Source organism: Polistes dominula, unplaced genomic scaffold (genome assembly GCF_049000335.1).
Source record: "Polistes dominula isolate Pdom_NZ unplaced genomic scaffold, Pdom_raw_medaka contig_49, whole genome shotgun sequence".
NCBI classification, from domain to species: Eukaryota; Metazoa; Arthropoda; class Insecta; order Hymenoptera; family Vespidae; genus Polistes; species Polistes dominula.
The window spans coordinates 1,980,001-2,004,132 of record NW_028300914.1 but is presented as its reverse complement, the minus strand read 5'-3'; the positions used below and the strand labels follow the sequence as shown (position 1 = coordinate 2,004,132).

The following is a 24,132-nucleotide window of genomic DNA, read 5'->3' as shown; positions in this document are numbered from 1 at the left end:
ATGTATTTTATTTTTTTGTCATTTAAAGTATATAAACAAATATGTTACGTGTTTTTGATCGAACAATTGAAAATTTGATAGATTTTGTACATTTGAGAGGGGGGGGGGTCTTGAGATAAAACAAATCATACACAAATGTAGAAAATTAAAAAAACATTTCTTTTTTTTTATATTAAATTGAATAAAAATATTTAAAAAAAAAAAATTGAACAAAACACATTTTTATGTAGGCATAAGACAAAAATATGTTCAAGTCAGTTTCGTATGATTGAAAAGAATTTTTATAAATAAAGAAAAAGGAACAATCTATCAATAAAAACATAAAGAAAAGTTTATAATAAATTAATAAATAAATAAATAAATGTAGAAAGAAATAAATATCGTAAGTTAGGATATTACGAACTTAGAAAAAAAAGAAATATTCGTTTGATATTATCCACTTTAAGGAACGGTCCTCTTTAATGCGTACCGCACGATACGCGTTCTCTCCTATATCGGGTGTTCCTGAAACAAATATATTACAACATTTCTTTCACCGTTCAAAACATATTACCAAAAAAATAACAGAAAACGCTTTTAATAAAGAAAGTTTTTCAATGGCGTGTTAAATTAACGATAGAATAGAATTTTACACATATAAAAAAAAAAAATTCTAAACAAATAAAATAAAATTAAATTAAATTAAATTAAACAAAATTATTACAAAAAAAAAAAACAAAAAACCAGTAATTAAATTAATACCATTTTTATAATTATTGAACGTAAAAAAAAATATGTTATTTAACAATTAATTATTTTAACGTGTTGTTTTTACTTTCTAAATTTCTTTTATATTTATATTTCGTTCTTAAGAATCACCCAGTATATTGGATTGAAACGGGCTCGTGCCGTCCCTCGTTTCGCTGCCGCGGTTCTCCACTTGAACGGCTCGTTGGGAGTGCTCGTCGTGTGGGTGGAGTGCCGAGTAGAGCCTGTGTAGAGTGGAAGGAGGGGTTGAGGATGGTTTAGAGGGTCGGCGAAGAGGGACGAGGGGAAGATAGGAAAGAGGACGGTTGGTTGAAGCGAGAGAGAAGAAGGGTGGTGGTGGTGGTGGTGGTGGTCCCCGACCCGCCGGACTCGAACTGCTCCATTTCCGCCCCCGAGTCATCGCCGCCCTTTCCACCACCTCCACCTCCTCCTACTCCTCTTTCTCCCTCTTTTCCTCCTACTTTCAACCTCATCCACTCCTCCACGAGTTTCTCTCACGAGCAACGAGTCGCGTCTGGATATTAGCGCTGGATGCTGAGAGAAAAAGAGACGAAAAAAAGATTCAGAGAGAAAGAGAGAGAGAGAGAGAGAGAGAAAGAGAGAGAAAGAGAGAGAAAGAGGGAGAGTGAGAGAGTAAGAGAGAGGGAGAGAGAAAAAAGGAGAAAAGACTGGTGCAGTTTTTGACGATATCGATCGTTTCACTTTCCGATAATATTCGTCGAAAATTGCAAGGTTCCTCTATATCTATCTGTATTTCTTTTCTTTCAAGTTTTATATATATATATATATTTTTTTTTTTTATAATGATATTCTTACTCTATATAATATATATTTATATTACTATATATATTTTTCTTTTTTATAATAATATTCTTAAACTATACATATATATATTTTTATAATGATATTCTTATTGTTTTTAATTAACATTAATATAATATATATATATATATATATATATATATATATATATATATATATATGTTTATATATATAAAATTAAAAAAATAAGATCAATAATAAAATGTACAGAAGTATAATATAGTTTTTAATTAAGTATTCTTATTTTCTTTGGTTTTTGTTCTTTTTCTATTTTTTTTTTTTTTTTTTTTTTTTTGGCTAGATGATTGAAGGTAGAGAAAATCTAGGTGAACAAGGAAGGACTAAAAGGTTAATGTGTGGTTTAACTCTTACCAAGAGGAATTCAGAACTTCTGTGGAATTTCAAGTCGGGTGATCAAGATACGCGAGAAACTCAAAGGGATGCTTCCTGAAAATTCAACGAGAGTGTGTGTGAGAAAGGAAGAAGGACAGATAGACAGAACGAAAGAGAGAGAGAGAGAGAGAGAAAGAGAGAGAGAGAGAGTACCCTATGTCCGTAGTAGACATTTGTTTCAAGCATGAGTTTGAGGATACTTCCGGTTCGCCTTCTAAAAGCTATCGATCCGTACAAACAGAAAAACGAGAAAGAGAGAAAAAAATATAGAAAGAGTGTGTGTGAGAGAGAGAGAGAGAGAGAAAAGGACTATATCGATTACAGTAAACTTTCTCATATATATATGTATACATATATACATGTGTGTATGTGTATATATATATATATATATATATATATATATATGAGTGGAAAATATTTTTACCGTGATATACGTCGAGAGAGATATCAGCATTTTTAGCTGAGCGTTTAGTTTAAAGAACTCGTAAAATCTCGGGATACGAAACGCGAACGTTTGTAGGATGAATACGGGAAAACGCATGCAAGTTAACTGGGACAGGAATATGAGAAATACGAAAGAGTAAATGAGTTGGAAAGCTTGTGTATATGTGTGCATATGTATATGTGTATTTGTATTTAGATATTTAAATTTGTTTCGAGATAAACGATTAAATTGACTTATTTAAATTGATCCTATATACGATATTACTTTTACGATCAATTAAAAATACAACTACGAATAGACAAATATGTTTATACATTTAGAATAATATGTGTTTAGTATATTTTTGTTATTAGGATTACTCTTAAAAAAAAAAAAAAAACAAAACAAAAAACAAAAAAGAACAAAATTTGAATTGATGATTAATTTTGTATAAAACTTATTATTTTTAATAAGTTACTATTAGTTTATTACTTAATTTTTAATAATTATTGTTATTTATATTTGAGTTATCTTTCGTAATCCATTTTTATTTCTTTTTTGTTTTTTTTTGTTTTTTTTTTTTTGATAAAAGATACACATGACATATCTTAGTTATAATTTTATACATTAGACTTTATTATTATCAAATAAGATAAAATGATAATAATTTTTTTTTCTTTTTGTAATATTCCAAATGTTATCTTACAAAATAATTTGAATATTAAATTTAATTTACGAAACGTAAAATCTTTTTTTTTTTATAATATAAAAATAAAAAAAAAAAATAAATACATTGACTTTCTATTGGTAATAATTATTCGACAAGTTGATAGTTTCACGTGACATTTGAATAAATGTGAAATAAAGATAAAAAAAAAATGAATAAAAAAAAAAAAAAAAATGAAACGAACCCAAAAGTATGTCAAAGAATAAGAATAAAAAGACAAAAAATAAAAAAAAATAAGAATCAAACTGTAAAACAAAAAAGAAGAAGAAGAAGAAGAAGAATAAGAGTTAACTGTCCCACAGAGAAGCCACGTTGAAAGATGAGGTAGAGGTGAAGGTGGAGGTGGAGGTGGAGGTGGTTGGTAGGAGGTAGGTGTGGGGGTTGAAGTGATTGCCGCGACTTCGACGTAGGGGGTTAACGTGAAGCACCACGGATTTATCCCTTCCACGAAGCATCCCTACGAGCAAAGCCCATTCCTGATTCCACTTGAATGCCACTGAAGGGGTGAGGTGGGGTTAAAGGTATATATCCCTGGAGTTCACACGTGCACCAACCCTATCCAATACATGTATGAGTGATGTTAGTCAGAAGTGAAGTTAGTTCGTGGCCGAGAATACGATTTACTACTCTACTTCGTTTCGTTTTTCGATTTGACCTATCCTCTCACCTATCAGGTGTCTTATAGGAACACGTGACTAAAATTATGACAACTTGAAAGAGAGATAGAGAGAGAGAGAGAGAGAGAGAGAGAGAGAGAGAGAGAGAAAAGAACCAAAATCTACTCTTCTATGCTTTTCGATTCTTTCGATACGTAAATCGATACTCTTTTTTAAATGTAAAATGGAAGTAAAGAAAAAGTGGGTGGAGGGTTGAGTTGGGTGATTTTGAACACAACGTGACAAAATTAGGGGGAAAAAAATATTATTACTTTTTTTTTTTATGTACTAAAAAAGAGATACAGTTTTTTTTTCTTTTACATATTTTTTTTTTTTATATTATTTATATAGATAATTAATTTGCAACACGTGTTTATTGGCAGTATTTATTATTTTTAAATATAAAGTTCTAATTATATAGTATTTGTGTACTTTTTCATATATTATATATAATTATAATTTTTATAATATTATATATAATAATACTTTTTAATTATATTAATTTAGAATGTTAATATATGTAATAATATATATATTAATAAATTCGGTCATGCAACTTCTTAACGTATTTCCTTTACACTTGTTTCATTATTCAAGAGATTACAAATAATATATCATGCAATTTTTGTCTATCCAATTATAAACGATCTAACTCAGTTAAGATCTTGTTTATCATACAAGTATATGCTGTATATATATATTTCTATGTTAATACAGTTATTTACATTTTGTATTTATTTTACGAACAATACGAAGAAAAGCTTACGCTCCTCCCACCCGCCCACTCCCCATCTACCCAAATTTTCGTTAATTATGTATTATTTAGTAGATATATAAAAATTAAAAAAAAAAAAAACAAAAAAAAAGGGAAACAATTATACTAACGGGTGAGATATATTTCTGACAAATTTCATTGTCAGAAAAGAAAAAAAAGGAAAAAAATTATTTCTGTTTCTCTGGTTCAATTGATTGGGTTTAACATTCGTTTGAATTTCGTTTGAAAAGTTGTCAAGAAGATGTAAGTCGAAAAATATGAATAAAAGAATGAAAAAAAAAGATGATAAAGAGATAGAGAAAGAGAAAGATAAAAAAAAAGAAGAAGAAAAATGATTAATTGATGCAGACCGCGAGATACATATTATGATATAATGTAAATTGGAAGATTGATGTTCGATATTTGCAACAGTGTCGATAATGATAAATTGAATGACGATAATCAGTGGATTCGTTAGTTTCAAATTGCGATGAAATCAATTATTAATTTTTCGTGCTAATACAATCATATTTTCAACATTCGTCTATACATACGATGATTTAGTACATACATATATATATGGACATTTTTTCATCACACGTGTGAACGTGTACACATATGTATACATATGCATTTTTTTTTTTTTATTATTTCAATCATATGATATAATATCAAAATAATCTTGGCTAATAAAATAATATTTTTATTATAGGAAATAATTTGTAATATTATTAATTATAATTATATCTTAATTATATATAATATTATTAATATATATATAATAAATTATATATAATATATTATATAATAATATAATATTATTATTTTATATACTATTATTATATTATATTATTTTATATGTTATTATTATTATTATTATTATATTATTATTATTATTTCTAAATTATATAATAAAAAATCAGTGTTTTAAATTACAAGTAACCTTTTGTGGATTTCGTTGGTATAGGTAGAGGGTGGGGTGGGGTGGGTGGGGGGGGGATGGGTATCCTTTCTGGAGCTTCATAAATCACAAGGTCCTTGATCCAAGGACCGCGGGCAAGTCCGCCGGAAGTAACTCCGGAAAGATATCTAGCCGTGCCATCGTTCATTTCCGGACAGGCTCCACTTGCAGCCGGCACTTTCCTCTTACCACCAGCTTTTACCTCCGAGCTTTCGACATCCTACTATACATACACACACACACATATATATATATATATATATATACATACACTTATATACACGTAAAAGCTTCTTCTGCTTACTCGCGCTTGCGTACTATGTATGTATGTATATATATATATATATATAAGTACGTGAGCAAAATTCAGTCTTCTGTATATTCGCACATATACATGGTAACGCGTCTTATGGTAAAAATAGATCCGTACTTAAAGTAAACTACGAAATATTGTACCCGGATTTAGGTGTTTTCCTTTGGTCATCATCTTTTTTTTCTTTTTTTTTTTTTTCGATGACTTAGTTCCTTTTAACTTTACAATTTAGTTGATTTTTAACGAGAGAAAGAAGAAAAAAAGGAAATATAAAATAATAATAATATTCTTGTATTTTTTCTTTTCTTTTTTTTTTTAATTATTATATATTATAATTTGTTATTTCTGATTTTATAATATTCATTTTATAAAATTATATATTATTATATTATATATTTTATATTTTATTTTATTTTATTTTAAAAAAATTTGTTGAACGGTTAGTCAATTAAATATTCTATTTACAATAATAATAACATATTTTCTGTTTTTTTTTTCTTCTCTTTTTTATTACAAGTAACTCATACACCAATCTCTCTCTCTCTCTCTGTATTGATTATAGAAATCAAATGTTTCCTGGAGAATAAATTATTCTTATTCCCATACAGAAAAAAAAAAAGAAAAAAAAATAGAAATTCGAGTTAATTAAAAATGAAGGTGGGTTTCTAGAATGAAAAAAAGAAAAAAAAGAAAATTCGAACTGAACTATATTTTCTTTTTTTTTTTCTTTTTTTTATATATATAGCATATGCGTGACCGTCGGGCTCGATTTATTCGAGTGGCAACGTAGAGACTCGTCTAGATTTTAATGGAAACGTACCGAGTGGGCATCTCTCTTTTCGCAATTTCATCAAGGTACACCTATCCCGCGAGAAACGAGAGGGTTTGAGGGGGGGGAGGGAGAGGGGAGGAGGATAGGAGGATAGGATGTGGATAACGATACCGTTCGTGAGGACTAGAGATTCACTTTACGAGAAAGGTCACCATATTCCCATGGGGTCTAAAGAAGGGAACTACTGCTAGGGTATCATCCCTGTAACGAGATTTTCGAAGGGCCCAACGAAACTTGGTAACGAGCGATTTTCACAGCTGGTTAAACCGCTGGTAGTGGTGGTGGTAGGGAAAGTGGGTGGGCGGGTTGAGTAAGTGTCTGTCTGTCCTATTCTCTATTCTGGTTCAATGGTTGTACTATATACATGGTCAAATGGTCTTTGCTATTTTTCTTGTTCATAAATTTATATTTGTATATATATGTGTGTGTGTGTGTTTGAATCACTCTGTATATTATATTATATATTTATATATATATTTGTTTAAATATATTATAAAAATTAATTTAACAAATACGATATTAAATGTAATTAAATTCGTTTCTTTTTTTTTTTTTTTGGTTAAATGATTTTCACATAGTTTATCCTATGAATAAATAATAATATCAAATGTGTTGTTTTTATATTTGAATAAATTCCTCCTTACTTATAAAATAATGCTTGATAAATATTGATGAACTTTAGTTAGATATTGTTTACCTTTTTAATCTGGTTCTTATGCACATGGTCACGCGTATAGAAACGAGTGAATATTTTGAAGAAAAAAAGAAAGAAAAGTGTGCGCAAACACAACACAACAGCACGTGCATATTTCTACTGACACGTGAACGCACAAATGACATCTCTTGGGATACCTACCCACATTTTCACGCGTAAATGTAATAAACATCAGCATATATATATATATATATATATACTAGGTATTTACTTGTGTGAGATAATGTATATCGAAAGAGAAAGAGAGATAGATAGATAGATAGATAGATAATGAGAGAATAAACGTTACACGCTCCACTTCTTTACATATTCGTCAGACTTTACGCCAAAGAATTTCGAACAGTTCTACGCTTTTATCTAAACACCCACGTCCGATATCTCTCGTGGGATCCAAGTACGAAGGAAGAAAAGTCAACGAACCCTCTTAAAATAATGCAGAGGAATTTCTCTACGGAGAAAAAGCGTTGGTGGGGTTGGGTGGGATGTGTTGAGGATTATCGAATCGAAATTCGTGTTGTTGTTTGTCCTCATATTGGCCAATTCGTGAACATGCGAGCGTGTCGTTGAGATTCTCTTCTTTGGTTAAACCAAAGACCAAAAACAAAAAAAACACACACATATAGGTATGTATTTAGTAGCATACACGTGACATGTTAGGATGTATCCATTTAAAGGGATCGGTGTGTATTCCATTATCCAAATACCGTGATGGTGTACATTATGGATACAGGTTTTATAAAAGTTTCCATGTATACGCGTAGGATATCAATATATATATATATATGTATATATATGTATGAAACGTGCAAGTATAAATCAACGAAGTGTACACGTTCGTTGGTTCGTTGGTTCGTTCGTTGGTTCGTTCGTTCGTTCATACGAATTTGTGAGATGACGCCTACGTTAGTGGCAATGTCGATCCCATCATCAGTGATGCTGGACAATGCTAGTAGTGGTTGGACGTATGTTTACCAAAACGCAGAATCTCCCAGGAAAAGTAAAATGCAATTACCATCGGTGGACACGAGCGACGACCCGGGTGGGAGGAGGATGGGTGGAGGAACGAGGGGTGGAAGAGGGGGGGGTGGGTGGGTGGAGAGGTACATTTCGGTCACGGCTGTTGCCACTCCCACGTAAAACATAATGCGCTGGGCTGGCTATCATTACCACTGGCGTGTGACGCTCGAAAAACGTGGGGAAATGCTAGGGGGTAAAAAGGGCACGCGCGAGAGAACGACCAAAAGAGAAAACAGAGTGAGAGAGAGAGAGAGAGAGAGAGAGAATAAGGGGGAAGAGGGTGGTGTTGGTGTTAGTGGTGGTGGTGGTGCTGGTGGTGGACACATACATGTACACACACATACGCGTTTCCAGAAGCCTCGGGCGCCAATGGCAGTGCCATTGCCCTCGTCTGGAATGGACGTGACTCGTTATATCCCTTTCCCCCCCCCTTGTCCCCCTATTCCCTTGCTCGACCTCCTCTATTTCTATACTATTACCCTTCTCTCTTTCCCAGCATCTCACCACCGTACACCTTCCCTTTTGATTCCCTTCTACACACTACCCCCCCCCCTTCCCCTCCTATCTGGATATTCTAGTCCTTTTCTAAGGAGAATATTTTTTTTTATATTAGCATGATCTTTCATATAATACTAAAGATAAAAGTAAATCATTATCGATTATCAATGTATTATTATATATATTTTTTTTTTTTTGGGTGGGTGGGGGTTGGGGAAGGGTTCTTTTTTTACGTATTATCGTTATTTTTTATTTTTATTTGTTATATTGTTTTTTTATAATTATAATAAATTATATTTAACTTCATTGCCAATGAAAAATTGTAATATAATATATAGATATAATTTATGAAAAATTTGGTATATATAAAAAAAAATTATATTAAATTATATATCAAAATTTATATTTAAAATAAAATTTATAAAATATATTTTATATAAAATAGAATTGATTTTATTTAATTTAAATAATATTCAAAATTCTCTATTATTTTTTTTTTTAAATCTTTTTCTATTATTTCATTTTTTTTTCATTTTTTCCCATTTTAAAGTAGAAGAACGTCTTTTTCTAGGATAAAAAGAAAAAAATATTGCTTAAAGTTAAACGTCCTTAGAAGAAAACAATCAAAGTAAGATAGAAAGAGACAGATATAGGTAAATATAAAAAAAAAAAAAATGGTAAAATCGTCATCGATAAAAAATATCGTTCAAGGTTGGGGTGGGGTTGGTATGTTAGGATTTTTCTTAAGAATCGTTTAAAAGAAAGTAAAATCCCTTCGTTTCGTGAGAACGACATTGAACGGCAGGCGGGGACAGGTGGGATGTAGATGGGGGTGTTATCTTCGTCGTCGTAGTAGTAATAGTAGTGGTGATAGTAATAGTAGTAGTAGTAGTAGTAGTAGTAGTTACTCTGACCTCGTTGGGTCGATTTTCGAGCCCGCGAAATGCCGGTAAACCGATGACATCGATTATCACGCGCCGTTAGCAATTTCGTTCCCGCAAGTACGAAAAGAGAAAGAGAGAGAGAGAGAGAAAGAGAGAAAGAGAGAAAGAGAGAGAGAGAATTTTCAAACGCGAAAAGCCGAGTAAAACCGTGACGCCACGCGTTACGCCCCCATCCACCTCCTCCACCTCCACCTTCACCTCCTACTCTTCATCTATCCCACTCTTTTTCTGTCTCTCTCTTTCTCTCTCTCTCTCTCTCTCTCTCTCTTCGTAGTATTTCTCTCTTTCATTTTCTCTCTTTCTCACTACGTATCTCATCAAACTGCAAATTTATTCTCTCGCCTACGCGATTTCAACGAACAAAATTTGACTCTCGGTATAGTATAATATAGTATAGTAATGGTATAGTATATAGTATAGTATGGTATAGTATATATGTTATAGGAGTAAAACGAACGTTGTGTGTTCCTTCTAGAACGAAAGAGAAATGTATACATATACCGCGATTAGCGACACACGAATATATTTTCCACCTTAAAACTTTACCCCGTTATATATCTATATGTATTATTTTTTTTTCGTCTTTATTCTATACTCTAAAATATAATTCATAAAAAATAAAATATCATCTCTTCTCTGGTGTTTTATTCTATCTTTTTTTTCTCTTCATTTTTTTCCTCCTTTAACTTTTTTTTTTTTATTTAACATATATATATATGTATATTGAGCTTTTATAATAAAATTTTGCCAGGACACGCTTGTTAATCCTTTAAAAATGCATACGATTGCCAAAAATTAACAACGTCAATAATATCCCACGTGAGGGGATATAATTTATATTAAATGTGCAATAATATATTAACTTATACGCTAATATAGCGTTTTGCGACCATTTTTTTTTTTTCTTAATTAATAATGTATTATATTATATATTGATTTTAGGTAAAAAAAAAAAAAAAAACACTAAAACAAAAAAAAAATAAAATCAAATTAGGACGATATAATTGTTTTTTTTAAATTTCTACACTATACTATATATATTTGTAGTATTTATATAGTATTATATTATATATATATATATAGTATGTATAGTGTAAAAAATATACTAAATACAAAATATAGTACTAAATAATATAAAAATATATATATATATATATATTTTCTTTTTACAATACATCATTGATCATAATGATATACATGATCTCTTATATATATATTTGTATAGAATATTGCATGAAAGAAAAGTTGTGTTTCATATAACTTCATTCTACCGTGTTTTAACACGTTAAAGATAGATAATGATAACAACAAAATATATTTCTTATATTATATTATACGATATTTCTAATTTCCTGCCATCCTGTTCTAATTTCGCGGCCGACGTTACGATCAATATATGCTCGAAGCGTACACGTCGAATCGCTCGATGAGCCTTGTAGCGCATTCTAATTCCACTCCGATCATCCCTTCTCTGAGTACCATTTCTCTCCCTTTCCCCCTTCACCCTCTTCCCTCTTTCCCCCTGCCCCCGCCCCCTATCCCCTTCACTCTTCTTCCTTCCACCGTATCGGATTGCTATCTCCAACTATATATATATATAGAAATGTGTATATTCGTATAGATGTGAATTATGTGTGTATGTGTTTGTTTGTATGTGAGTGCACATGCATTTATAACTACTTAGTACGTAGATCGGAGAGATCGTAGGATGGCATCGATATATCGATAAAAACATACGATGAAACGTTCGAGGTGAATCTCGAAATGCTTTTGCCCTTGCACAAACACATACATACACTCATATACTCTCTCTTTCTGTCTCTCTCTCTTTCTTTCTGTTTCTTTCTTTCTTTCTTTCTTTCTTTCAGTCTTTAAATCTTTATCTCTATCTCTTATCCTCTATAACAAATGCTTTTTTCCACTGTCAGAATTTATGTTCCGTTTTGATTTATCGAAAAGGCTTTCTTTTTGTACCAAAAAAAAAAAAAAAAGGTTGGATTGAAGATAGAGAGAGAGAGAGAGAGAGGGAGAGAATAAGAGAAGAAAGATATCTGAATCTCATTTTAAACATACGCAAGAATATTATCTTTATTTTTCAACTAAGATGCACGAATTATCTAAGATTTTTTTTATAGAAAATATTAGACTTGATTCTTGTTTATGAAATGAATTTATTTGAAAATGTAATGAAAATGTAATGAAAAAAAAAAAAAATGAAGTATATCGTTAGAAGAGAAATATACAAAAAAAAAAAAATAAATAAATACAAAATAAATGCAATAAACATTTAGAATTGTTAACCGTTTGAGTGTTAAATACTTTAACCTACAATATTTTGTATTGAAACAGAATAATTTATTAATAATAAATCATATTGAATAATGAAAGTTTTTCTTTCTAAATGTTATTTAATTAATGTAATATAAATATTACATTATTTAACATGAATATTAACAAACGCGTATATACTTCGAACGATAAGGTTAGTAATTTTTACTAAACGCATATATACGTCCATAGCACTGAAAGTGTTAACGTGATTGTTTTTTTAATTGAAAGAAACACAACACTAAAATTACACGTCCATAATGGGATATTTGATGTACTATAACTGCATATGTTCGTCGTATGTAAAATAGGCAGCATTTATGGAGAGCCATTATAGTGGTTCGTAGTAACAAAAGGGTTAACCAACATTTCATTCAGATATCTTACAAGATGATATCACTGTGATACATCATTCTTTATTCTAGTAAATGTAACATAAAAAATAGTAAAAAAAAAAAATAGAAAAAGATAGAGAGAGATAGATAGATGTAAAAAGATAATGTGTGTGTATGTGTGTGAGAGAGAGAGAGAAGGGAAATCCGCTCTCATTTTAGAAACACGTCTTGCTCTTTTTGCTTTTTCTCCGTGAGCCCTTTTTTTTTCGTCTTCTCACGAACGCCTTTTCTCCACCTCCACTTATCTTGGTTAAAAGAGAGAGAGAGACGAGCATGCATAGAAGAAACCGCTCGCAACGGGCCGGAAAATAGGCTCATCTGAATGCGGCACGGCACGGCACGGACTACGCCGTTCCGCGAAAGCTCGAAGAAAAGAGGAAAGGGTGAAACCACGGATAGAGGTCGAAAGGGTGAAAGAAAGAAAGAGAGAGAGAGAGAGAGAGAGAGAGAAGTCGAAGGTAACGAGAGAGGGTCGTCGACAAGCCAGCCAAGTGTAGGAGGAGGAAGAGGAGGAGAAGATAGTAGTACTTTCAAGTTGATGGCAACGATGGTGGTGACGATGTTACGGGACTACGACGGGGTTTGGGATGGGGTTAGGGTAAGGGTGAGAATGGGTGGTGGGTGGTAGTAAAATCGTACAAAATGAGAGGTAGAAAGTGAATCGTTTCTGCTAAAGGAAATCGTTCGACTCTCGAGGATGATATCGCGTCTCCGTTTCGTCAGCTAGTTTTTCCTAGCAGCTACTCGATTCTCGCACACATCGATAAAAACGAGGACGACCTACCTACCTACCTACCTACCTACCTACCTACACTACACCTAGGTATATCGTTATCGCGAAACGTGATACTATGGATACTATGATAACCCAACTTGTGTTCTACCTTTTTCCTTTTTTGCTTTTTTTTCTTTTGCCTTTTTTCTCATCCTCCTCCCCTATTTCGGATAAAAATTATTTATTTTTTAGTTTTTTTTTTTTTTTTTTTTTTAAATCTATATGGTTGCACATTCATGTAAAAAATAGAGGGAAGCAAGAAGTATCAATGATATTTACAACAAATTATTATACAAAATTATGTTGAACTTAAATTATCACAGATTTCACACCTACATCCTCTTCGGGTTTATAAAAATGGTTCGTTGCTATATATGTTATTATATATATGTTGGGTACATTTGATATTTCTTTTTCAACTTTTTATCTTTCAACCGTCCAATTACGTCAGAAAGGAACCTCTTGCCAACGGGGAAACAAACACATCCCTCCCTGGACTCTAAGAACACGCAACCTACGGATCCTACCCCTCTCTCTTTCACTCTATTGGTTCTATCCTTCACCATCGTGTTTCGAATGTTGCTACTACGATCGAGAAATTGAAGTAACTTCACCGATTCAACGTAGAGCAGCAAACGTTTGTAACGTGAACGTTATCGATCCTCATTGGTAGTAGTAGTAGTAGTAGTACTAGTAGTAGTAGAGTACTTACGTAGAAGTAGACGTAGAAGAAAGCATCGTATCAAGAAGAAAATGTTCTATGGGGTTGGAGGGATAGGATGGGGGGAGTTTCGTAGTCTTCCCCCTCACCTTATTCTCATCCTCGTCCTTGTCCTCGTCCTCATCGTAACACGCCGATTTATCTCGAAGGAATCGAACTCGTTCGGTTAGAAAAAGAGAAAGCTTTGAAAAAGAGAGTTGGCAATGAGAAAGAGAGAGATGGAAGAAAACTAGCAGAGTTTCTCTCTCTCTCTCTCTCTCTCTCTCTCTCTTTATATTTCTCTCTCTTTCTGTCTCTCTTTGATGGTAGCCGACGGAGCGTCGTAATTTCAGCAAGAATAGAACGAGGTCGTGAACCAGACGTCGGACGAATGGACAAGAGAGAGAGAGAGAGAAAAGTGGGAAGGGTAGAATGAAAGAGAGAGATAGAGAGATAGGTTGGCAGATTGGGGGAGGGTACAGAAGCCAGAAGAGAGTGAGCGAGAGAGAGAGAGAGAGAGAGAGCCTCGTTACGAAATCATTTTGCCGGCGGTGCGATGGATCGATCGCAGCCATTTTGCATGCAGACCCCGAAGCACCGTGCTCAATGATTAATCCCCGAGGCTCACTCGCTTGCTTGCTTGCTTGCTTGCTTGCTAGCTAGCTCGCTCATGCTTGTTTCTCACTCTTCCCTGGTATCATCGGATAGGACGAAATTTTGGTTTAAAGTTTGGGATTCACCATGGAGGTGGAGATGGTGGTATGAAACGTCGTTTCAATTACAGATGAGAAAAAGGTTCTTTATTCTAGTTGATAGTGTTGTTTTTTGCAAAAGTCAATTTTAATTGTTTTTAACTTACTTTTGCTTTTTCTTGTTTTTTTTTTTTTTTTTTTGTACATGAATACAAAACAATGAACATATATATGTAACACATTCTGAAGAATGTTTGAAAACAACACATACCTCTATCTCTGTTTTATTTTCTTCATAGGATATGTAATAAAATGACTAAATCTTTTTTATTATAGCTGATATTATATTAGGAAAAAAAAAGTCTCGTGCAACTTGATGTTTATCTACAAATGTGTATACATATAAATATATATATAGGTAACTGTGTATGTAGGTTTCTATATGTATTAGTAGGGAAACGCGTAATGCATCCTATCGCATCGTTCAAACGTCGTCATTGTTTTCTACCGAATGGAGAACAACGTTTGTGACGGACCGTAGATGCCACCATGTCTGCCAACTGATAGAACCCATCTCTAACATAGATTCCTCTTCCTCTACCATCATCTCTAGGATGTTATCGAATGACATTGACGACGTTTCTCTCTCTCTCTCTCTCTCTCTCTCTCTCCCTATGCTATTGCCCATCATCCTTTTGCGTAACGCGAAATCAAATAATTCAATATTGTCTTACGAATCTTATAGGTTGCTTGAAAATGAAATTTAACTGGGGAAAATTTATTATACGATCGTGTATAGATCTGTATACGTATAAAATTAATCAATTTTTTTTCATAAAATTGCAAATTTTTGCCCGTGTGTTTTGTAATTGTGTGGGTTTAAGTTTGGTCTTATTATAAAGAAATTAATTATTTCAATACGTAAAAATAATATGAACTGTAATTATAATTATGAATTAATTATTTTTGGTTATTATTTAAAAATATGTGAACGATATATTGATAGGAAAGAAATATAAATAAATAAAAGTCAATTGAAATAGAGAAAATATTATTTAACTATATATATATATATATATTATTTAATTATAATTACCCTAGATTATAAAAAGGGTTAAAATAATAATAATAATAATAATAATAATCAAATAAATATTGTGTTCATCTAATTATTCTAATAATTTTATTTATTTGTTCATTCGAATGTATATTTTCATTTCTAAATAATAAATACATTAAAAAATATTAGTTAACCATTTTTAACTATAAAAAATTATTTTCAACAACGGACAATTGAATTTCTAACAAACGAACTAATTCTCTCTTTCTCTCTCTCTCTCTCTCTTTTTTATATATATTTATAGCACGTTATCTGGAATTACGTCATCGACAAAATATCAAACAATCTACGTGGCTTTAGATCGATCAGTCTAACGAAGTTCTATGAGGGTGTGAGAGGGGGTGTAACAGTGGGAGGGGTTTTCATAGACGAGGGGTGAAGTTTTACGGACAAACAAGCCGGCAAGTGCCATCTGTGGCTGTCACCATTGACGCTTAAGTTCTATCCCCGGATAGCCAGCCAGCCAGCCAGCCAGCCAGCCCTTTTCGTGGCTAAAATCAAGGACCCAACCTCGGAACCCTAGGAAAGTGTTTGCCAAAGAGATTAGACCCTGCTCGATGCCCTACGACGTTTTTACACGACACATTCGTCGTTCGTTTTTCAAAAAGTTCACTTTCAACATCTACCCCTAACCCTTTTTTTTTTTTTTTTTCTTATTTCTCACCCTTACATCAAAGTTTTTTCTACTCTTACGACACCCTTATACTTTTCACTTGGAATATCGGTTGGTTGGTTGGTTACAATGCACCTTTTTCGTAAAAGTGAAGTTTCAAATGGAAACTGGCAAGGGCAAGGGCATGGGGAAATGGGAGGAGGACTAGGAGGAGAAGGAGGAGGGGTGGTTTTTTATCGAATGCGTTAACTAAAGTTTATTTACGATAAATTACTTCGTTTTTCTTTTTTTTTTTTTTTTTCTTATTTTATTATATACGAATAGCTTGAATCACAAACGTGTTTTTGATTATTAAACGTTTATTATTTTGTATTATTTATTATTGGCAAGAAATAGAAAAAAGAAATATAAGAACAATTTTTGAAATAATATAATATTACAATAAAAATTAATAATATATAATATTATATTATAATTTATATAATTATGTAATACATAAATATATAATATATGTAATATTATCTATAAGTAATGTTATATTAGTTAATATTAATACTTAACTAATACAATATCACACAAAAATTGTGTCAATTAATATTATTATTTGTGAACCTACTTTATAGGATATATTTTATTAATAAAATATTTAAAACAAAGTTGCACTGTCTAAAAAAAAAAAACAAACCCCCATATCTGATAATAGAACACATTTTCTCGTTACTTTTATTTTTTTATTTTTTATTGATAGTTATCTTTTTTTTTTTTTTAGAAAAAGGATAATATTACTTACATTTTATTTTCCTGTAAAACTAGGTTACACGATTAAGCGTGAAATCGAAAAGATGATGATGAATTTGAAACATCGAGAAAAGAATAAGAATAAGAAAGGTATGAACAACAAAAGAAGACAAAATGTTTAAATTAAAGATAGAATAGACACTCGCGTTGAAAGTTTAATGACACGAAAGAGTTCGTCGGTTGCTTATTACGTTACGACCGAGTTCATCCTTTTCTTTTCCCTTACGTTTCTCTTCATCTCTCTCTTCAACATCCCTTTTCTCCACATTCCTATCTCCGTTTCTCTTTTGGGGATCTAAAACACCGGTAGCAAAAGTTTAGTCCATGGTTGTGAAACGTTTCGATGTCGGTGTCTCTCTCTCTCCCTCTCTCTCTCTCTCTCTCTCTCTCTCTGTACAAGCATCGTTCGTGAAGTGTCCTGAATTCATGGTTGAATCTCTTTTGACTTGCACCTACCTATAGGTTTCTCTCTCTTTCTCTCTTTATCTCTTTAGTAACTTTTCATCCTAGTTGTTAGCCGACTACTAGTAGTACTCTTGTAGTATAACGCAAAAAGCATCGACAACTACTACCAACAAACAACTACGCACCATTTTATATATGTAGAATCGTTTATTTTGATCAGTGATTCCCAAAGTGGGTGCTACCACCTCTTGGTGGTTGCTGCAGCAATTTAGGGGGATATTAAAAACATTAACACTATGCCCGTGCTGGTATTTATATTATTATAATATATCTATAATATATATATATATATAATACGTAGGTTGGAGCTTAAATAGTGGCAACTATTTATTCACAACCAATACAAAAGAGTTACATGTTTGCACCTGTTACTGTTCTTTAAAGTAGTCACCAGTGTTGTGTAGAACCCATTGCCAGCGATGTGGAAGGCGTAGTATATCGTCATCAGAGCCTGTTCTGTTGATGGTGCGAATGGGAGCGGTCAACTGTCATGTCTCATCCGGTGTTACGATACGCCGTAAGAAAGTCTCTCCTTCGCGCTCATAGCGCTCCAAGTGCGTCTGAGCAGCGTCGTAACGCATCCATTTCTGCATTGCCGTCAATTCATGCGGAACCCATCGTGGCATTCGCTTCAGAACTGTTCTAGAGATTCGACAGGCAGTAGACCGCTTCATGGGGGGTTGAAATTTAACGTTGCACGATCAAAGTTTTAGGACACTGAGTGTACCAGCTAGGTGAGTAGATAGATAAATAGATAAATAGATAGATAGATAGGTAGGTTGGTAGGTTGGTAGGTTGGTAGGTTGATGTAGAAAGAGGATTCCTTCATACTCTGATGGTGATAGTTATTCGTCCACAGCAGCAAGGGTATGTATCAGTGTGCCTTCTACTTCAGCATCTCCTACTCTTACTTCTCCTCCTCTTCTTCTTCTTCTTCTTCTTCTTCTTCTTCTTCATCTTGTTCGTAGTCATGTTGAGAATGCGCTGGCAGTGATGCTGCTAGCATGAACGGACTTGAGGGTATGAGGGATACTTAAACGCGGCGTGCAGAGTGTCTGGGCTCGTAGTGGTTAGGAAAGCTGTTGGATTCAGGAAAGAGGACGAGGACGAGGACGATGCAAGGTTTAAAGTTCTCTGTGTGTATGTGTGTAAACGTGTTTTGCAGTATGCTTATATATATATGAGAAAGATAGAGATACTACACGGATAGGAGAAATGACGGTAGGTTTACTGCTGCTGCTGCTGCTGTTGGTGATGCTGTTGCTGTTAGCAATTTCTATACGTGTATGTATATGTGTGCTTGACGTGGGCGTGTTCATCTCTGTTTCTATGTATATATGTATATATGTATATTTATGTGTATGTGAGAAATCGGAAGCAACGGAACGGAAGTTTGCAGCACGGCTCGCGACTCTACGAGCTACCTCGAACCGTTTCACACTACGAGGTGGCTACGAAGTGGTGACGCTTGTCGATCCCTCTATGAGAATAATGCTTATCGGAAACTCAAGCTCTTTCAATTTTCTCGCGAAATTCGCACAAAGAATTCCGCATTCCGCATTCCGCTCGAAGACGAGCCTCGTAAAAGAGCCTCGTAAAAGAGCCACGTAAAAGAGCCTCGTAAACGAGCCGCCTAAAAGAGCCTAGTAAAAGAGCCTGCTGGTATATGTTCCAAAAGTCCTGAGGTGTATGATCAAAAAGTCCTGAGGTGTATGTTCAAAAAGTCTTGAGGTGAATGTTAAAAAAGTCCTGAGGTATGTAAGTGCAGCTAGTACGTTCAAAAAGTCGAAAGATGGGATGTTCAAAAAGTCCTGAGGTATGTAAGTGCAGCTTGTATTTGGACATATACCTGCGGCATTTTTTGAACATGCACCCTCAAGACTTTTTGAACATATACCTGCGGCACTTTTTGAACATGCACCCTCAGAACTTTTTGAACATATACCTGCGGCACTTTTTAAAAATATACCTGCGGCACTTTTTGAACATGCACCTTCAGGACTTTTTAAACATATACCTGCGGCACTATTTAAAAATATACCTGCGGCACTTTTTAATAATATACCAGCGGCACTATTTAAAAATATACCTGCGGCACTTTTAAAGAATATACCAGCGGCACTTTTTAAGAATATACCTGCGGCACTTTTTGAACATGCACCCTCAGGACTTTTTGAACATATACCTGCGGCACTTTTTGAACATGCTCCCTCAGGACTTTTTGAACATGCACCCTCAGGACTTTTTGAACATTTACCTGCGGCACTTTTTGAACATGCACTTCAGGACTTTTTTTACGTACGCTTTTTCTTTGTTAGTTTGATAATATTATTAGTTTGATTGAAAACTAAATTTGTCTGATTCGTAAATATATATAGAATATAAAACAAAAAAAATAAATAAAAATAAAAAAATATTAAAACGTGTCCTATTAAGTTAATCATGATTAATGATCGTATAAAGAACGTTTCTTTATTCTTTCGTTTCATATCACGTTTATCGATTTTATTATAACGCAAGCGAACTCTCTTTAATCTTGGTAATCGAGCGAACACCCTAGCTAGCTAGAGCATTGGACATCGCCTATTCATTAATGGCGTAAAACGGTAAGTGACATCTGGCGCGTTGTCAAGTCTCGTTGCACGTCGCGACGTCCGTTCATATATGTGTGTAGATGACATAGATGTATGTGGATGCGTGTGTATATATGTTCGTGTGTTGTTTGTACGCACATTCATAGGAAAGAAACGGGCACGTGGATGACGGCAAAGATATAGAGGAGGGTGAGAGAGAGAGAGAGAGAGAGAGAGTGGGGTGAAAGTATGAAAGAGGAAGAGTAGTGCACGTGGTGGTGTTGAGCCCTTCCTTCCTACCAAACGTGCCACCCTACGGACAAGCATGCGTATCTTCTTTAACGTCTCTAATATCTTTAATGTCCCTTGAATGTACGTCGGAAGGGTCCCTGTTTTTATCCCTCTCTTTCTATTCGACACGCTTCTAATATCTTTAATGTCTTACGAAAAGAAAAAAGCCTAGTAGTATGAGACATGATAAGAACTATATCATTTTACCTATTCAACATGTATGTTTTACGTTTACAAACAAATTCTTATGAACTTGTTCATTCTTAACACATTAATGGTCGCACGTGTACGTGCAGTCAAACGTCGTCAGGGGCTCGCGGTAATATTTTTCAAAAATTAATTGAAAAAAAGAAAGAAAACAAATTTTTATTGTCATTTATGAAAATAATTAACATAAAACAATAGGCAACAATTTAACAACAAATTTAATTGTATATATTAAAGTTATCAATAAAATAACGGCCAATGTGTGTTCTGGCTATATCACACACATGTTGTGTCATAGCGGCCATTAATGTGTTAATTGTAATAATCGTGTTTGTGATAACAATTATAAACGAAACAATAAATAAAGAAGAAAGCAGAGAATCTTCCCCCTTCAACAATAATTGCGAATATTTTCTCGCGGAAAGAAAGAAAAAACGAAAAGAAAGGGGAAAATGTTAAACGCGTTCGATGATACTTTTCTTTTTGTTCGAAGGCGTTGAAAGGTCGAGCTACCCTAAATCTCGACTTTTAGGGATGACTCTTTGTGGGGTGTGTGTGCAGGGTAAAAAGGGTGGTAAGGGCTGGTGGTGGTGGTGGTAGTGGTGGTGGTGTGTAGGCGTAAAGTCACCAGTTCAGAATGGAAAATAGGAAAGGAATAAAAGTGCGAAAGAGATAGAAAGAAAGGAAAGGAAAAAATGAGAGTACGAGGGGAAAGGTTAGGGGTGGGGATGGTAGTGGGGTGGTGGTGGGGGGTGGTATATAGTATATAGAAGCTTTTGCGAAGAGTAGGCTTTATATTTATCGCAGCAATAAGGCGACTCGACGCCGGTCGTCGTCGGCTTGGGCAAAGGGGCTGAGACGGGGTGGTGGTGGCATCGTTGGGACAATCGGTGGCCGTCGTTAACGGTAACGACGCGTCGTCCAATGCCGTCAGCACTCTCTCTCTCTCTCTCTCTCTCTCTTTTAGTATTCCCCCGCCCTCCAGTTTGCCACCTCCAACCTCCAACCTCGAACCTCGAACTTCCTCCTCCTTCGTTTCTCCAACCGCTTGAACGAGCTTCCATTCCTCTGGCTCGTAGTCCACCCACACCTCTTAACCACTCGTCTCCGAGATCCTTCAAAGTACGTGCACACAGCATACCGTCTGGAAATTCTACCGAGTGTCCGTTAAAAATTTACATACAATTTTTCTTCTCTTCCTTACTTTCTTGCTATGATGATATTTTTGTTCCTCTTTTTTTTTTTAATTTGAGGAGAAGGGGAGGTTAATTATTGTTAGGAAAGTGTACATTGTTAACTTATTAATTTCTTTTTTTTTTTTTTTATGTATAATAATTTATTTTATTGTACATATAAAAATTCGTATTTTTGTTGGATAAATAGGAAGGAATATATCATTAAAATTCGTTTGGAAAGCTATGTTATTAATAATTCAGCCGTAGGTATATGAATCATCATCGTTCCAAGCTTTTCTCGACGCTTTCATCCTCCGATACGCGATTAAAGCATTAAGAACGTCTTTCCTGGAGGGATGAAAATAAAGAGAGAGAGAGAGAGAGAAGAATAAGAGGGAGATAAACCCTGAAGGCGCACGAGCCTCTCCTCCTGTGTGTTTGTTCACCGGCACCTGCCGCACTTGGTGCCCACATGCACAAAGTTCAGTTAAAAGCACCCTCCTTTTCGATCGTATCGTTCGACACGCACGTGCGTACAGTTTCGCACTTAACCGCGCGAGCGCAATTCTCTATTTCTTTCTCTCTATCTCTTTCTCTCTTTTTGTGTACAGCATGCAACCCCAAAATGCAGGCGCAACGTGTTTACGTTCACGTTGGAAAAGCCGAAACGGGCGTTTCGAATCGATCGATTTAAAAACTATTTTTTTTCTTTTTTTGTATTTTATTTTTCAACGATTAAGGTATTGCTATAGTTTTTTTTTTTTTTTTTTTTTTTAAATAGAAACGAGCGATAAAAAAAAATAAAATAAAAACAAGAAAATATTAGTATTGTCGAAAAAACAATTTTGCGTTGATCCAATTGAAATTATTTGACGAAAATTTATACAGCGTCATTAGTTATCGTCAATTCAAATTAACTTCTTTGTTAATAGAAAAAAAAACACGATAAATTTCTGTATAATTTGATATGTTAAACCTTAGAAATATAAATATAGTTATATATACTATATATATATATATATAATCTTTATTATTTTATAAATAATATTTATATAATATTCAAAAATAAATATTTATACAATATTGAAAAATAAATATTTGAACAATATTCATATAATATTCAAAAAATATTATTATAGTATATAATATTAATATTATATTAATATTATTTTTTAATATTATTATACAATATATAGTTATAATATAATATATGATAATTATTATATTATATATCTATATTGTATTATTAGAATTATATTCTGATTATTATAATACGTCTGTAAATATGATGATAACATGTGCTAGGAAAAAAAAGGATAATAATTTTGGACCACCATCACCATCCCTACACAATTTTCTGTCTTAATTCGAAACAAACCGACCAACCAACCATCAAACACAACACGTGGCACTCTTTTAAACACGCTTACACACATGCATAAGAATATAATCACAGATAAAGCGAAAGGTGGACTTTTAAACTCATCGTTTCCGACGTCTGAACAGACCACCACCAACGAACAGCAACCAGGGATGATCCCTCCCCCATTCGCCACTTCCGTAAGGGCACCCCTTCTTGGCACGCTTATTTATGGGGTGACATCGGCCAACGATATTAATTTAAGCCCTTAAACGCGAGAAACACGGTGGTCCCCGTCGAGGACGAGTCGACACGTGCCGCGTCACGACAAAAAAATAAAAAAGAAAAGGGTCGAAGGCTTGTTGTTGTTAGAGAAAGATAACGATAGGGATTAAGGTGCAGCCAAAGTATTTGGGTGGTGAGTGTGGGATGATGAGGAAAAAGAAAACACAATGTTCCAAGGTAAAAACCACGAGGCCACGCGTTTACTTCACGCTTATTCACGCTATAATATAACGTGTGTGTGGTTTTATAATTTCGTACACTTTTGCAGCTCAATTTATATAGTGATAATAATAATAATAATATATGTATATATATAGATATGTGTAGATGGTAGTGGTAGGAAAACAGGCATGCAGGCAGGCAGGCAGGCAGGCAGGCTGACACACGCGAATGCGGCCAACTGTGACAGGTCAGGCAGGTAGGTAGGAAGGCAGGCAGGCAGGCTTGTGCCAAGCGTCGCGACGCGTCTGTTCGACGTCGAATTAACGCTAGTCCGATGATGATAATGTCGGAACCGAGTTCGGTTACCTTCGAATTCAGCGAAATGTTATT

General features: G+C 33.9%; 1 long non-coding RNA gene across 5 annotated transcripts in view; it reads right to left on the bottom strand.

Moving 5' to 3' along the window:
* Nucleotides 1-24,132, bottom strand: part of LOC149033301 (uncharacterized) — a 53,967-nt gene that overhangs the window by 3,837 nt on the left and 25,998 nt on the right. For 4 of the 5 annotated variants that reach the window (XR_016175744.1, XR_016175741.1, XR_016175742.1 and 1 more), the window contains 2 exons: nt 859-1,281; nt 470-504 (listed from right to left, as the gene is read on the bottom strand). This is a non-coding gene — a long non-coding RNA (uncharacterized LOC149033301). The remainder of the gene's footprint in view (nt 1-469; nt 505-858; nt 1,282-24,132) is intronic. The other variant, XR_016175743.1, reaches the window with a different exon arrangement.